The following is a 15,289-nucleotide window of genomic DNA, read 5'->3' on the forward strand; positions in this document are numbered from 1 at the left end:
CCTGTTCACCTTCTGGCAAAACAAGAAAGTCCGTACCACCTTGATGACAGACATTGAGAGAAGCTTATAAGAACAAGGACTGAGAGACTTACCTTAAAAAACAGATGGGCTGTGAGACTGATCCCGATGAAACAGCATGATTAGGGTTACCAACTGTTGAAGAAAGGGAGACATCGTACAATGGGGGACAGCTACATTTTTAGCTGTAATTTTAAAACGACAAAATTTGTAACATTTTCAAAAGCATTGTGTTGCCAGTTTCCCTCTTGTTTGACCAACAGTACTCTTTTTTGAAGTAATACCATCACTCATCTTTACTGCACAATTTCTTTTCCATTCTGTGGGTAGAACACCCTTCATCCATGAGAAATACTGAACTACTACTTACAAAGTCTATAATGCGCCTTGTGCACGTTACTTCGATCAGAAGATAAGTAGGGAGATTTGGTTTTCCACTTTGCATTATATGCAAATACACGTTTATTTTTCCCCTTTGAGTTCTCAGATTTAAATGATGGCTTTCTTTTTTGTGACGAACTAGAAGTAGGCCTATAGTCTTCACTGTCCGACGCCGAATGTCAAAAATCACAGAAATATAAAGAACTCCAGTTAATACTGTTCCGGGACATCTGTGGAACAGCAGAGGTGAAATAAGGTGCCGGGAGGAATGGGTCTAACTACAGAGTCAAAGTTAATTTAAAATTTTAACAAAGGTTATATTTTCCAGAAAACAATAGAAATTCGATAGCTTTTCACTTTAGGGAAATTACAAAGACGTAGTAATCTAAAAACAAAACTTAGAAGGATCCAAGAATTTTAACTCTCTTGGGCTACAAGCCCCTAGTTTTACTATTTCGAGCTCCTAGCTCAACGCCCAAATTTGTTCAAGGGCATAAATCCCCTAATAACATGGAGCACTTGCTCCCACTTTACAATGTCAGGCCTCCCAGAGGCATTCTTACAACACTAGAAAAGAGCTGTCATGCTCTCAGTTTTTCAAGCCTATTCAAGGCAATATCAGACCTTACAATTACTTGCCATTAAGGCACAACTTACACAAATGAAACGGGGGTATCACGTATCCAACCTACTGGGCTTTAGCAGAAAAAGAACAGGTTAAGTAAATGGCCCCGCAACACCAAGTTGAATGGAGGCGAGTACTTGCACTCCTAAATATGCATTCTTAAAACCTAAAAGGCACTAGGCCGATGAAACAGGGGCTATTCCCAAACTATGGAGGTGACTCGTATAAGAATAATTTAAGACATTACAAAAAGGAAGAAAACCAGTTATAAAACGTAGTCACCTCAAACCAATATGAAGGGGAGCTCGAGAGGGTAAATCACTCTCTATCCCCGAATTACAGTTGCAGATTTTATGAAGTTTTTACATAAGCCAGCAGAAAATTACATTTTTAGAAAAGCAGGTTACATGGTAAAAGTTTCGGACCTTTCCCGTGGGTTAAACTGCTGAGCTTGCAAGAAATAAAGATGTTAAACGGGCATTAACTTGCTGAAGAACTGCTGCCTGATGAAAGAGGCACCACCCGCCTCCTGCTTCACATACACACACTCAGATTTTGATCAAATGGCCAAGAGACGTGAAAATCCGCAGTTTATAAACCCTCGGGGAAAGTTCGAGAACATTCATGAATAATTAAGCCTCACCCTCTCAATTTTATTGGTAGATGAAAAAGTTACACACAAAATCGAAGAAGAAGCCTGTGATAGGCTGAAAATTAATTACAGAAATTAGGGATTGGCTGAATTCAAAACTAGCGGAAAGAAAAGTTCAATATTGCCAACCCAAAAATGAATGAACATAATTTAGTAAAGAACAAACTTAGGAATACAAAATTTCTTCAAATAAAGTTCCTTCACTTCGCACCAGAGTGCATGATCATAGTTTTTGTAGTGACCTCTATGAGTGAATGTCCAAATTTCTTGATGAACGGAAAACAAACACAAGTTGAAATACACACACTACTGGAAACTTCACCATCACAAAATTAAGGTAGTGACATCTTCTGAGTAACGTTAAAGTAGGTCTAGTTCCAAGTTCAGTGTTTCTCCAGTAGAGGAGTTCTATTAGGCACAACATTTAAATGTGCGGTGTAGAGGTGTACCGCCCGGTACAAATACAATACGTCTACGTTGATGCGCTTCGTGCTACAGAACGGCCATGGACTAATTGGCAGTCGGAAGGTGCATCTGGAAGGCTTCTCCAAATATGCTTTAACCTGCTTCTTCGCACTTTCAAAGATCATACCACGACGAATAAAATTCGTCATGATCATACGACGAATAAAAGAACAAGTGTGAGGACTCCTCGAGTTCAAGCGCGTCTCACCAGGTAGCGCTAGAGAGGGCAAGCTCCACAGTACCGATCAGTTGGTCTTATGAATGACGCCAGAAGAAACGTATTACTCCGTAACTGATAAATATATACACTCTCTTTTAAAACGCATTGAGAGATTACAATTACAGTAAATTACCTTGCAGGGAGCAATACACATAACAGCATCCTACACCACAATAACACCGCAGTTACCTACCAATGGCAGATGCTGCCCACCCTCGTCGGAGGGTCTGCCTTACAAGGGCTGCACTCGGATAGAAATAGCCACACGAAATTAAATTTAGGGTACAATGAAAAAAATCATACATGGAAATAAAAGCTACGGCCTTCATAACATATTGCGGAAAGCACAGGTTAATGGAGTGTACGTACACAAATAAATAGAACATAAATCTGGTTATATTAAAACAAACACCCATGAACTATTTAAAGGTTACCAACTCAATTTGTCGGTTACTGGACTTGCGAAAGCTTGCGTGAAGATTGTAAATCTCGCCGGATTTTCTTCGTTCTGAAGAAAAATTGGCACTTCAGATAATGATAAACAAGTCTGGGGATTTTATCCATAACATGTTGATGACAACAGCCATCTCCTGACGGATCAACTGAATTTTTTTTATGGAATTGATACAGTCAAAAAATATTTCGCCCCACATCGATTTTCAGTTCAGTTTTCCATTAATTACTTTCTCGGCTGGAAAAGAATGCCACATACACTTTTCGAAGGACATGTTAAAACACTTCTCACTTCGAAGAGAACTGAAAATTTCCTTTGATAATTCTCACGTAGAGAATGGCCACAGGGCGAATACTTAATACATTTAGAAGAGTTTCGAACTGCGCTACAAATTCAGGTACATCTTGAACCACAGGCACAAAACAGTACCGCCTGCTGAACTATTAAATTAATCAAGCCACATACGATACATGCTTGAAGTACACAACATACAATTAACGGAGTTTAGGAACTAAAAGCAAAGAAAATACAACTTATTCACCGAAATATTTCGCACAGTAACGTCTTCCGCACTTTTCTACACCCGGCTTTCCGGAACAACTGGAGCACTTGTGGGATATAATCGCTTGCAATGCTTGCAGTGGTGGGACCACAAACTACCATGCTACAATGGTTGAGTCCTCACCACCGATGTCTCAATCCTATATACGGCGGTGGTCCTCACACTTGGTCTTATATCCGGCATGATCGTACTGTTGGCAACGTTTACGCTATGTTTAATTGACGCTAGATGGCAGCACAGTTGCGTAATGTGAATATTCGTACCGATGACAATAACACGGAAATTCGTTCAGATGGAAAACGAAACCATTGCGGAACAAATGACATCCAGCGCGGAACATTTACAAAATACCTTAAAATGCGGAACGGTTAGTCACCCTAAGCATGATTTTCAGAAAAATAAACACTGAAGAATGAAGGCACTCCCCTTGTCTGAGGAAGGAAAGGAGGTACACAGGGAGAAGATGCGACGATACTGGGCAAAGATCAAACACCAATAGTTGAACAAGAGTGATCCCAACCAGGTCTATTCTAAAATAAATAAAAAATAAAAAGAATAATACATTCTAAATGTTCCTCTGAAAAGTTATTTTTATTAAATCGAGAAAAAGGCCGTTTCTAATTCGTTGGCAGACCACTATATATTCAAATAGTGATTTAATTACTTGGCGAAAACGGGCAAGTTTTACCTTTGCCTCGCTTCACTTTTGTGGGTGTTGGTGTCTTTCAAAAATATGCAAACAAAATTTAACAACCAAACTGGCCGCTTATCCAGAGGCCTTGGGTTCGAATCCCGGCCAGAACAGAGATTTTTTACTTGTAGCCTATCTGAGGGCTGGTTAGATGTCCATGTAGCCTATGTGACCAAAGACTGGGGAGCTATCTGACTCGAAATAGTGGGCCCGGTCTAGAAAGCCAAGAATAACGGCCAAGAGGATTCCCCACGCTGACCAGGCGTCATATCATAATCAATAGAACTTCAGGCTGAGCAGCGGTTGCTTGGTAGACCAAGGCCAATCAGGGCTGTAGAGCAATAGGGTTTGGTTTTCGTTATACTGTAGGTTTGTTAGTAACCAATCCCATGTACACAAAATATTTTTCTCACAGTACAACACGCTTAATAATAATATATTTTTGACAGTGAGGGGAAAAGTACAAATTAAAAGTAATTGGGATGAATTACTGTTATATGAGAAAAAATTTACTCAATTCATCATAATCATCATCATCATCCTTTCAGGTATTAGTCCTATAGAAGAACTGTTACGGTCTATACAAAAGATTTGCATTTACACACCACCTCTTCCTGGGGCGTCCCAGAGATCTCTTCCCACCGGGACAGTAGTTTATGACTGCTTTGGAGATCCTGCCTCTGTCCATCCTGTTTAGGTGTTCTAGCCAATTTCTCTGATATTCATAGATGTACTCCAACATAGGTCTGTTTTTAAGGTCATTCAGCACATCTATATTTCCTTTGTGTTCCCACTTAGTGACTGCTGCTGTTCGCCGCATGTATTTCATTTCAGCTGTAGTTATTCTTCTCTCACCGCATTTCCCCAGAGTCCGCGCTTCACTTCCATAGCAAAATACAGGTCTTGCCAAGGTTTTGTAGATTCTTGTACGGGTGTGTTTTTGAACTAGTGATGGTCTAAAAACTTTATTGATGATTCCCAAACAGATATTCACTCGATTACAATTACAAATTACTTTTTCAACAAGTAATCGGTAAAATTACATTTACAATTACTATACAGAACGCTAGTCTTTAGGGAATAACTGACATCTTTTTCACACGGCAGTGGAATGATATCAAAGTTCGCAAGGAAAAAATAGCCTACACTACTTCATTTTATGTTTTATACAATACAGACTTTAAGTGGCTATCATAACTATGTGAACGTAAACAAACTCTCGAAATTTTTGCTCCCAAGCAAAGAATGCATGCCACATTCGTGTTTTCATTACTTTCAGCATAACTAGTAGAATATAATTATCCAAACAAGGAAATAAACATGCCTTAACCCCTTCGCCGCCACGCGTTTATTTCGGCTCCATTAGGACCACGTACCCCTGTGGGTGGGGTTGCCAACCACGGTTCCGCTCGATGAGTCTGCCATTGCTTCCACTTACTTGTATTAGATCCTCCGTTTCATCTTTTCTATCAGACTTCCCTTGGTCAACTCTTGCTCTTTCCCGACCCCGAAAGTATTAGGTTTTTGAGGCCCAGTGAGTCTTATTTTACTCCCATTGTAGCACTTCCCATTTTAGCCGATACCTTCATTGTTCGAAGTGTCGGCCCTTTTCCCTTTCCTTTCGGTTAATATTAATATAGGGTGGATGCCCAGCTGTACTTCCTCTTAAAACAATAATCACCACCACCATCACCACCACCTCGAACACGTATAGCAAACTATTATCTAAATCTCAAGCAGTAACCGCAACAACCTGCGAGTAAATGAACGATTGAGCGACGCCTTGCGAGTGCTGGGGCTCCAAAGTCCCCAAGTTTCCGATGCGAGGTATATCCATTACTAGCATGTAACCATTACTAAATTGTAAATTTTATTTTTAGGAGTAAATTTCTTTCTTAATCCATTTACCCTCTAAGGTTGGATTTCCCTCGGAAGCAGCGAGGGATCCAACTTCTACTGCCTCAAGAAGGCAGTGCCCTGGAGTGTAGGACGTTTGGTCGTAGGATACAACTGGAAAGAAGAACCAGTACCTCACCCAGGTAGACTCACCTGCTAGGATGAACAGGGGTCTTGCGGGGTGGGGGGGGAATAGACAAGGAAGAGGGAAGGAAGTGGCCGTGGCCTTCAGTTAGGTACTATCCCGGCATCTGCCTGGAGAAGTGGGAAACCACGGAAAACCACTTCGAGGATGGCTGAGGTGGGAATCGAACGCGGCCCTTCGGGGGTGGCAGCTAATCACACTAACCACTACACCACAGAGGCGTACTAGGAGGAAATTACAAATATAAATTATATTTTATGAAAAGTACCTAGTCCGCCTCTGTGGTGTAGTGGTTAGTGTGTATAGCTGCCACCGCCGGAGGCCCGGGTTCGATTCCCCCTTCTGCCACGAAATTTGTATGAGGGCTGGAAAGGAATCCACGCAGCCTCTGTAGGTCAACTGAGTAGAGGGAGTTCGATTCCCACCTCAGCAATCCTCGAAATGGTTTTTCGTACTTTCCCACTCCTCCTCCTGGCAAACGGTACCTAACTTAAGGCCACGGCCGCTTCCTTCCCTCTCCCTTGTCTATCCCTTCCGATCTTCCCATCTCCCACACGGCTCCTCTTCATCATAGCAGGAGAGGACGCCTGTGGGAGGTACTGGTCCTTCTCCCCAGCTGTATACCCCGACCCAAAGTCTCAAGCTCCAGGATACTACCCTTGAGGCGGTAGAGGTGGGATCCTTCACTGAGTCCGTGGGAAAAACCAAACCTGGAGGGTAAACGGATTAAGAAAGAAAGAAAGAAAGAAAGTACCTATTACGAGTGAATTACTAAAAAGATAATCGTTACAAGTAATTCAATTACTGTTACTCAATTACTTAACAACCCTATTTATAAATGGGCACAATTTCAAGAAATATCCTCAAACAGTTGCAGAGAATGTGGATATCGCGCGTGTCTACGGCCGTATTACTTTGTACACCACTGCACGGTTCGGGCAATATTATACAGTTGTTATGTTAGAGGAGAATATACAGTGACAGCTGGGATGTTCCTGGCTGCAGCCCACAGACTGTTGGTTCAGATTTATTTGAACATCTCGCCATTGTTGGGCAGTACTGTATGGATTTCATGTGCTTCCAGAAGCACTAAGTTAGTGGGAGTTGACGTTATCTTGATGAGTGGTCAGTTGTGACAAGAAGTAGCCTTAAAACACAGTTGCTAGTACTAAAGCTCAGATATGTTCATCCAAGTCAACAAGAATGAAAGTAATAAGAAACACGTCTTCTTCATTTCTTGAACCTTTTAATTATAAACTTTTTTTTTTTTTTTACAATTTGCTTTACAGTACGTCGCGCCGACACAGATAGGTCTTATGGCGACTTTGTGGTAGGAAGGGGCTAGGAGTGGAAAGGAAGCGCCCGTGGCCTTATTTAAGGTCCCAGCGTTTGCCCAGTGTGAAAATGCGAAACCACCGAAAACCATCTTCAGGGCTGCCGACAGTGGGGTTCGAACCCATTATCTGCCGGATGCAAGCTCACAGCTGCGTGCTCCTAACCGCACGGTCAGCTCACCCGGTATTTAAACAAATTTAAGTGGGTCGAAGTGCAGGTGTTGTTGCCAAAGTTACGGGAAGACTTAACTATTGAATGTGTAACTTTGGTCAAAATTGAGGCGATTATAAAAGTATTTATGAGTGTGGTGCCACTTGATCTTCAAAATACTGTATTACAGAAGAAGCCTTCGTGGCTCAGGCCGCTGCGCGCCGACCTCTCACCGCTGGGTTCCTTGGTTCAAATTCCGGTCACTCCATGTGAGATTTATGCTGGATAAAGTGGAGGTGGGACAGGTTTTTCTCCAGGTAGTCCGGTTTTCCCCGTCATCTTTCATTTCGACAACACTCTCCAATATAATTTCAGTGCATCTGTCAGTCATTAGTCATTGCCCTAGACGAGTGCGACAGGCTTCGGTAGTCGGCACAATTCCTATCCTCGCCACTAGATGAGGGCTTCATTCATTCAAGCCTGACCCGGTTGTAACTGGAAACAGGCTGTGGATTTCCATATAGTGTGTCCCAAAAATGTACTCACTCTTGGAATGACAATAAATTCGTTTTATTTTTTCCTACTTGTTTAACGTCGCACTAAACATTGAGGCTTTTGGCGACGGAAGGATTCGAAAGGATTAGGATTGGGAAGATAACAGCTGTGGCCTTAATTAAAGTACAGCCCCAGCATTTTCCTGGTGTAAAAAACGAGAAAACTCCCAACGGTGGAATTCGAACCCACTATCTCCCGACTGCAACAGTGTTTAATCATATGATACAAATTTAATGACTTTTTTTAAATAATTAAAGACCATTAAGTGCAATAAATTAAAGTAACCAGGTCCAGAAAGGAATTGAAACAACTCTAGTACCCCTGCGCGGTCGCAAATGTTCAAACTGATGACCATTTGTTATTTTTCAGACACAGCTGGCAACGTGGAACAATAGAATCGATAACGTTACGAATCACTCAATTTGTAACTGCAAGACACTGTTGCGGGTTCTGAGCCATAAACCTTATCTTGGAGGTATCCCCATAAGGAAAAACCATTGCCGTGCGCTTGGCGGAATGCGCAGGGAATTCAACGGTACCTCTTCACCGAATCCATCTGTTCAGAGTTCGGCTCCATGGCTAAATGGTTAGCCTCCTGGCCTTTGGCGACATGGGTCCCGAGTTCGATTCCCGGCAAGGTCTGGAATTTTAACCATAATTGGTTAATTCCCCTGGCACGGGGACTGGGTGTATGTGCCATCTTCATCACCATTCCATCCTCATCACGACGCGCAGGTTGCCTACGGGTGTCAAATCAAAACACCTGCACCAGGCCTCTACGGAGGCCACACGGCATTTCATTTCATCTGTTCGGAGTCCGACTCGTTGGCCGAATGGTCAGCGTACTGGCCTTCGGTTCAGAGGGTCCTGGGTTCGATTCCCGGCTGGGTTGGGGATTTTAACCTTAATTGGTTAATTCCAATGGTCCGGGGGCTGGGTATTTGTGCCGTCCCCAACATCCCTGCAACTCACACACCACACATAACACTATCCTCCACCACAAAAACACGCAGTTACCTACAAATGGCAGATGCCGCCCACCCTCATCGGAGGGTCTGCTTTACAAGGGCTGCACTCGGCTAGAAATAGCCGGAAATGTTCGGAAACGTGACATCACGATGGTAGTGGTGTGGTGCTCTATTTTGATGGAAGTAACGCTTCTCGTAACCAAGAGTGAGTGCATTTTTAAGACACAGTAGATTTATATATAAGGGAGGCGGAAAATAAAAAAAAGACCGTTTGTCGGAAAACCGTTTTTGTTTTTTTTTACTAAAATATTAGGAATTTTGTGCTTTATAAGAATATCACAAAAAGTCACTTTCAAAAGGAAACTGACAAATAGTCCTTTTTCATTTTCTGCATCACGCATATAAAATTGTGTCCGTACACTTCAAATATTTCCCTCAAACTTCTCTTCTTGCACGGATTTTTTTTTTGCTAGGGGCTTTACGTCGCACCGACACAGATAGGTCTTATGGCGACGATGGGATAGGAAAGGCCTAGGAGTTGGAAGGAAGCGGCCGTGGCCTTAATTAAGGTACAGCCCCAGCATTTGCCTGGTGTGAAAATGGGAAACCACGGAAAACCATCTTCAGGGCTGCCGATAGTGGGATTCGAACCTACTATCTCCCGGATGCAAGCTCACAGCCGCGCGCCTCTACGCGCACGGCCAACTCGCCTGGTCTTGCACGGATTAGGTTGTACAAAAGTCGAAAGTATGCACAGTTAAATTTTCCTTTCCTTTCGTTGCCTTTTGATTCGTTTGTTATGACATAACGGCAAAACGGCTTTGCTAAATTTCTCAGACGTGGTGTTTAAGTTCAGACATAGCCGGGTTTTGCACTAAGCTATACAGAGTGTATCGGTAAATTATAATAAAAACGTGAGAGGTATATAGACGAAAGGCCAGCACGCTAACCATTTAGCCATGAAGCCGGACAATACAGTAATGAAGAATAATCTAATAACAGAGAAATTCGCGATTATTATATTTTTCACAAACTTTTAAGTGTGTCCGGAAAAATTAATTCTATCTAAAACGCGTAAATAACAAAACTCATAGAAAAGCAATATCTTATTTTTAATAAGTATTTTTACCCTACGAGCTATACAAGCAGAGATATTTTAGATTCAGGAGGTCAAATGGACTTCATTGCTATTAAGTTATATAAGGCTTTTGACAGCGTAGATCATGCAATATTACTGACGGAAATAAGAACTATTGGACTAAAAAAGAAGTGGTTGAATCGGTTGCTTAGTTTCTAGAAAATATAACTGAGAATTAGATTAGGTTAAGAATCATCTGATCCTGGTGTGATTAAGAGAGGGTTTCCAGAAGGCAGTATTACTGTGCCTTGGTAGTTTTATATAGAATACCATATATGAATTATATGAATGAAGAAATGGGATCGCTGATAAGGATTTTTTCTGATGATGTTAAAATGCAACGAATAATAAATAAGTAACAGGATTGTAAGCGACTGAAAAAAGACCTCGACAATGTTGTGAGAGGGACAGCAGATAATGGTGTGACGATAATTGGGATGAAAAGTCAGGTTGTAAGTTTCAACGAGAGAAAAATACCTCTTGATGTGTTGATGGGATAAAAGTACCTCATGAGTCATGGGGATCACTATAAGATCTTCATTGAGGTAATCACAAAAACGAAATTGAGATTTGTTTTCAAGAGTATTAAGACCACAATAGAGTATGGTTCCACCGTATGTGACTCTCATCAGGATTACTTGATTCGGGAAGTGGGGGAGATCCTAAAGGAAGCACCACGATTTGTTCTGAGTGTATTCCCGTAACAGAGTAGTATTACTTTGGTCTGGGAAGACTTCGGAGTAAGGAGATGAGTTGCTCGACTGAGTGGTAAGTTCAGAGTTGTCAGTGAAGAGATGGTGTGAACATTAGCAGACGAATTAACATAAATGGATTTTTTGAAAGCCGGAAAGTTAATATGACAACAAAGCTGGAATTCAAGAGGACAAATTGGGGCAAATACGTATATTATTTTATTGGAAGGTGAATTAGGGATTGGAATAATTCACCTAGAGAGATATTTGATTAATGTCAAGTTCTTTGAAATAATTTGACAAAATGTTACTAGAAACTACTACTACTAGAAACCACTTCCCCTTTGCGAAAGTCAAATTTCCATAAATATGTCTCTCGGTCATGGTCATCAATAAATGGCTAATAATTTCAGAAGTCCATAAGCCATAAGACATAACCTGCATGGTTTCTAGGCAATATTGTCTTGCCATCCATCCATCCATCCATCCATCCATCCATCCATCCATCCATCCATCCATCCATCCATCCATCCATCCATCCATCCATCCATCCTTTTCAACACAGCCTGCACGGTTGCTAGGCGACATTATCTTGTCATCCATCCATACCTTACATCACAGCCTGCACGGTTGCTAGGCGACATTATCGTGCCATCCATCCATACCTTACACCACATCCTGCACGGTTGCTAGGCGACATTATCTTGTCATCCATCCATACCTTACATCACAGCCTGCACGGTTGCTAGGCGACATTATCGTGCCATCCATCCATACCTTACACCACATCCTGCACGGTTGCTAGGCGACATTATCTTGTCATCCATCCATACCTTACATCACAGCCTGCACGGTTGCTAGACGGCATTATCTTGCCATCCATCCATACCTTACATCACAGCCTGCACGGTTGCTAGGCGATATAATCTTGCCATCCATCCATACTTTTCATCACAGCCTGCACGGTTGCTAGGCGATATAATCTTGCCATCCATCCATACTTTTCATCACAGTCTGCACGGTTGCTAGGGTGCACTTCCGTCACACATTTTTTGAAGCTAACTTCCATAACGCAAGTTTTCAGATGACCCCCAAAGCATAAAGCATACCATGTCAACATTGATAGGGAATATGCCGCCTGGGTGTCAGGTTCAGTCAAACAGAAACTGAACTGTATGAACTGCATACCGCTATTTCCTGCAATATATAAAAAAATGGATGTTGGTATATTTGAGATTAATAGACTCAAGAACTACGGGACCGATTTCGCTGAAAATTTAGCTAGTTGTTCTTATCTTTTCTGAGAGTGTTTATGAAGTGATATGAACGAAATCCGATGGATAGTTTATTTTTATAATGAGTAATTTTATTAAATTTCAAAGCCACACTAAGACTGGATCCACTTGATGGACAGACTGTCGCTAGGCGACAGCAGCTTACGCTATATCATTATAGTTTGGTAGTAAATGCTGTGCATAAAAGGATGGGAACACGCCACCATGTTTTATAAAGAACCTTTCTTGATAGGAGGTTCATTCTTATGCCTATAATTTTGAAATGGCAATCCAACATGCCGTGATCGAGATGTACTTTCATGTCATAAGACCAGCATTGATAAGTCTTCCTAGTTCGAAGAATGTGGCTGTGTAACAGATGTGTAAAATATTTAAGAAACTGTTAAAAATACAGAATATCAACAGTGGAATGACAAGAGTTATCACCCACTCCCAACGAAGAGCAACTGGGGATTCTCAACGAGCAAAGGTGAGTCTATGTAATATATCTATAGACCTATAGGTGGGTATGTATTACATCTCCTCCTAAACCACTGGAGCGATTTCAACCAAGCCGGCCCCGTGGTGTAGGGGTAGCGTGCCTGCCTCTTACCCGGAGGCCCCGGGTTCGATTCCCGGCCAGATCAGGGATTTTTGCCTGGACCTGAGGGCTGGTTCGAGGTCCACTCAGCCTACGTGATTAGAATTGAGGAGCTATCTGACAGTGAGATAGCGGCCCCGGTCTCGAAAGCCAAGAATAACGGCCGAGAGGATTCGTCGTCCTGATCACACGACACCTCGTAATCTGCAGGCCTTCGGGATGAGCAGCGGTCGCTTGGTAGGCCAAGGCCGTTCAAGGGCTGTAGTGCCATGGGGTTTGGTTTGGATTTCAACCAAACTTGGTACACTTATGACTTAGTATCAGGAAACAAACCTCGGTGGGTAAGGACACCACAAGCGGGGGAGCGAGGGGTCTGAGTTATAAAAATAATCGAAAATAGTGTCGAATCCATACTTTTCCGGGTCGCTGAGATGAATAGTGACACTCCGAATGTTCAAGTCCAAGTTCAGCGCCTTTTGGGGTGGGGGTGAGGTGGGAGCGAGATATGAACATAATATAAAATAGTGTCGAATCCATAATTCTCGGGGTCGCTGTGATGAATAGTGACACTCCGGATTTTTTATCCCTTAGGGGACGCGGGGCGACAAAGGGTAAAAAATAAAATGACCAAAGTGACCGAGCTTAAGGATGTATGTGTGTATTTTCCAGCATATTTGTCTACTAAATGTGTTGCAGATATTACTTACTCTGTGTTAAAAATGCGATGGTGACAAGACACTCCGAGAAACTTTAGGGTAAGGAGTGAAATGGAAATATAAATAAAACGACCAATAATACTGTCGAATCTATAGTTTTCAGGACTACAGGGAGTCCGCCTCCGTAGCGTAACGGTTAGTGTTATTAGCTGCCGTCCTCGGGGGCCCGGGTTCGATTCCCGGTACTGGTATGTGGTTGAAATGGTACATTCAGCTCACTTCCAATGGGGGTGTGCCTGAGAAGGGCTGCAGCACCTCGGTATGAGGACACGAGTTTACCTTTTTTAGGACTACAGGGGAGATTTGAACCAAAGTTGGCACACTGTTATGACTTACTATAAGGAGACTAACCGCCTGGGGGCAAGACACCCCTACCACGCTTAGGGGTGGGGGTGAGGGGTGCGGAATATAAAAATAATCGATAAAATGTCGAATCCATACTTTTCGGGGTCGCTGAAATGAATAGTGACACTCCGGATGTTGTTTAAGTCTAAGTTGAGCCCCAGTCGGCAGAAGCGTGAGAAGGGGCGGGAAAAAATGTGCATATGTCCGAGATTATGGATGTTTGTATGTATGTTCCATTATAGGTGTCAACTAAACTTGGTTACAGATATTACCTACTATCCGGAAAAATACTGTGGGGGCAAGACATTCCTAGAAGCCCAAAGGAAGGGGGCGAAATGTGCTGTAATTATAACTAAAAACAAACGATATTGGTGTTGAATCCATATTTTTTCTGGACTACGGGAGAGATCTGAACCAAACTTGGTACGCTTATGACTTACTATCAGGAGACTTACGTCGAGATGTGGTAAACCTAGCACGCCTAAGGGTGGGGTGGGAAGGGCTGAGATGTAAAAGTAATCGAAAATATTGTCGAATCCATAGCTTTCGTGGTCGTTGAGACGAATAATTATACTCCGTCCATGTTCAGCCCCCATCGGCATGGAGATGAAGAGGGGTGGAAAAGAAATTATCCAAAGTGACGAAAATTAAATGAATTAATTAAATGTTAATATTAATTGTTTGTGTGTCGCTGAGACGAATTGTGATGTTCTGCATACCATTTAGGTCCACGTTTGTCCGACTCGTTGGCTGAATGGTCAGCGTACTGGCCTTCGGTTCAGAGGGTCCCGGGTTCAATTCCCGGCCGGGTCGGGGATTTTAACCTTAATTGGTTAATTCCAGTGGCCCGGGGGTTGGGCGTTTGTGCTGTCCCCAACATCCCTGCAACTCACACACCACACATAACACTATCCTCCACCACAATAACACGCAGTTACCTACAAATGGCAGATGCCGCCCACCCCTCATCGGAGGGTCTGCCTTACAAGGGCTGCACTCGGCTAGAAATAGCCACCCGAAATTAATTATAAAAGGTCCACGTTCAGCCTCCATTGAGACAGGACGGTGAAAGAGGTTTAGTAGTAAATAGTCTAAAATGACTGAGATTAATGTTGAATCCACTGCTTTTGGGGTCGCAAGGCTGGTGAGAGTCTCAATGGCAGTTGAAATCGTGTGAACCATATCTATAGTGCGATGGATAAATATATGTAGTTGTGACTTATTATTTTTTTGAAAAGATCATATACCTCCCAATCAATTCTTGCTTCCTCAAGGACAAAGTTTTACTCGAAAATTAAATAATCTAAAACTTGAAATCAAACACATCTAAATAACTCAAACTACAAAATGGATGGTAAAAATCAATATCGCAAAAAAGGAATTCTATAAAAATTCACTTCAACATA

This window comes from Anabrus simplex, chromosome 7, assembly GCF_040414725.1.
Source record: "Anabrus simplex isolate iqAnaSimp1 chromosome 7, ASM4041472v1, whole genome shotgun sequence".
In the NCBI taxonomy this organism is placed as follows: Eukaryota; Metazoa; Arthropoda; class Insecta; order Orthoptera; family Tettigoniidae; genus Anabrus; species Anabrus simplex.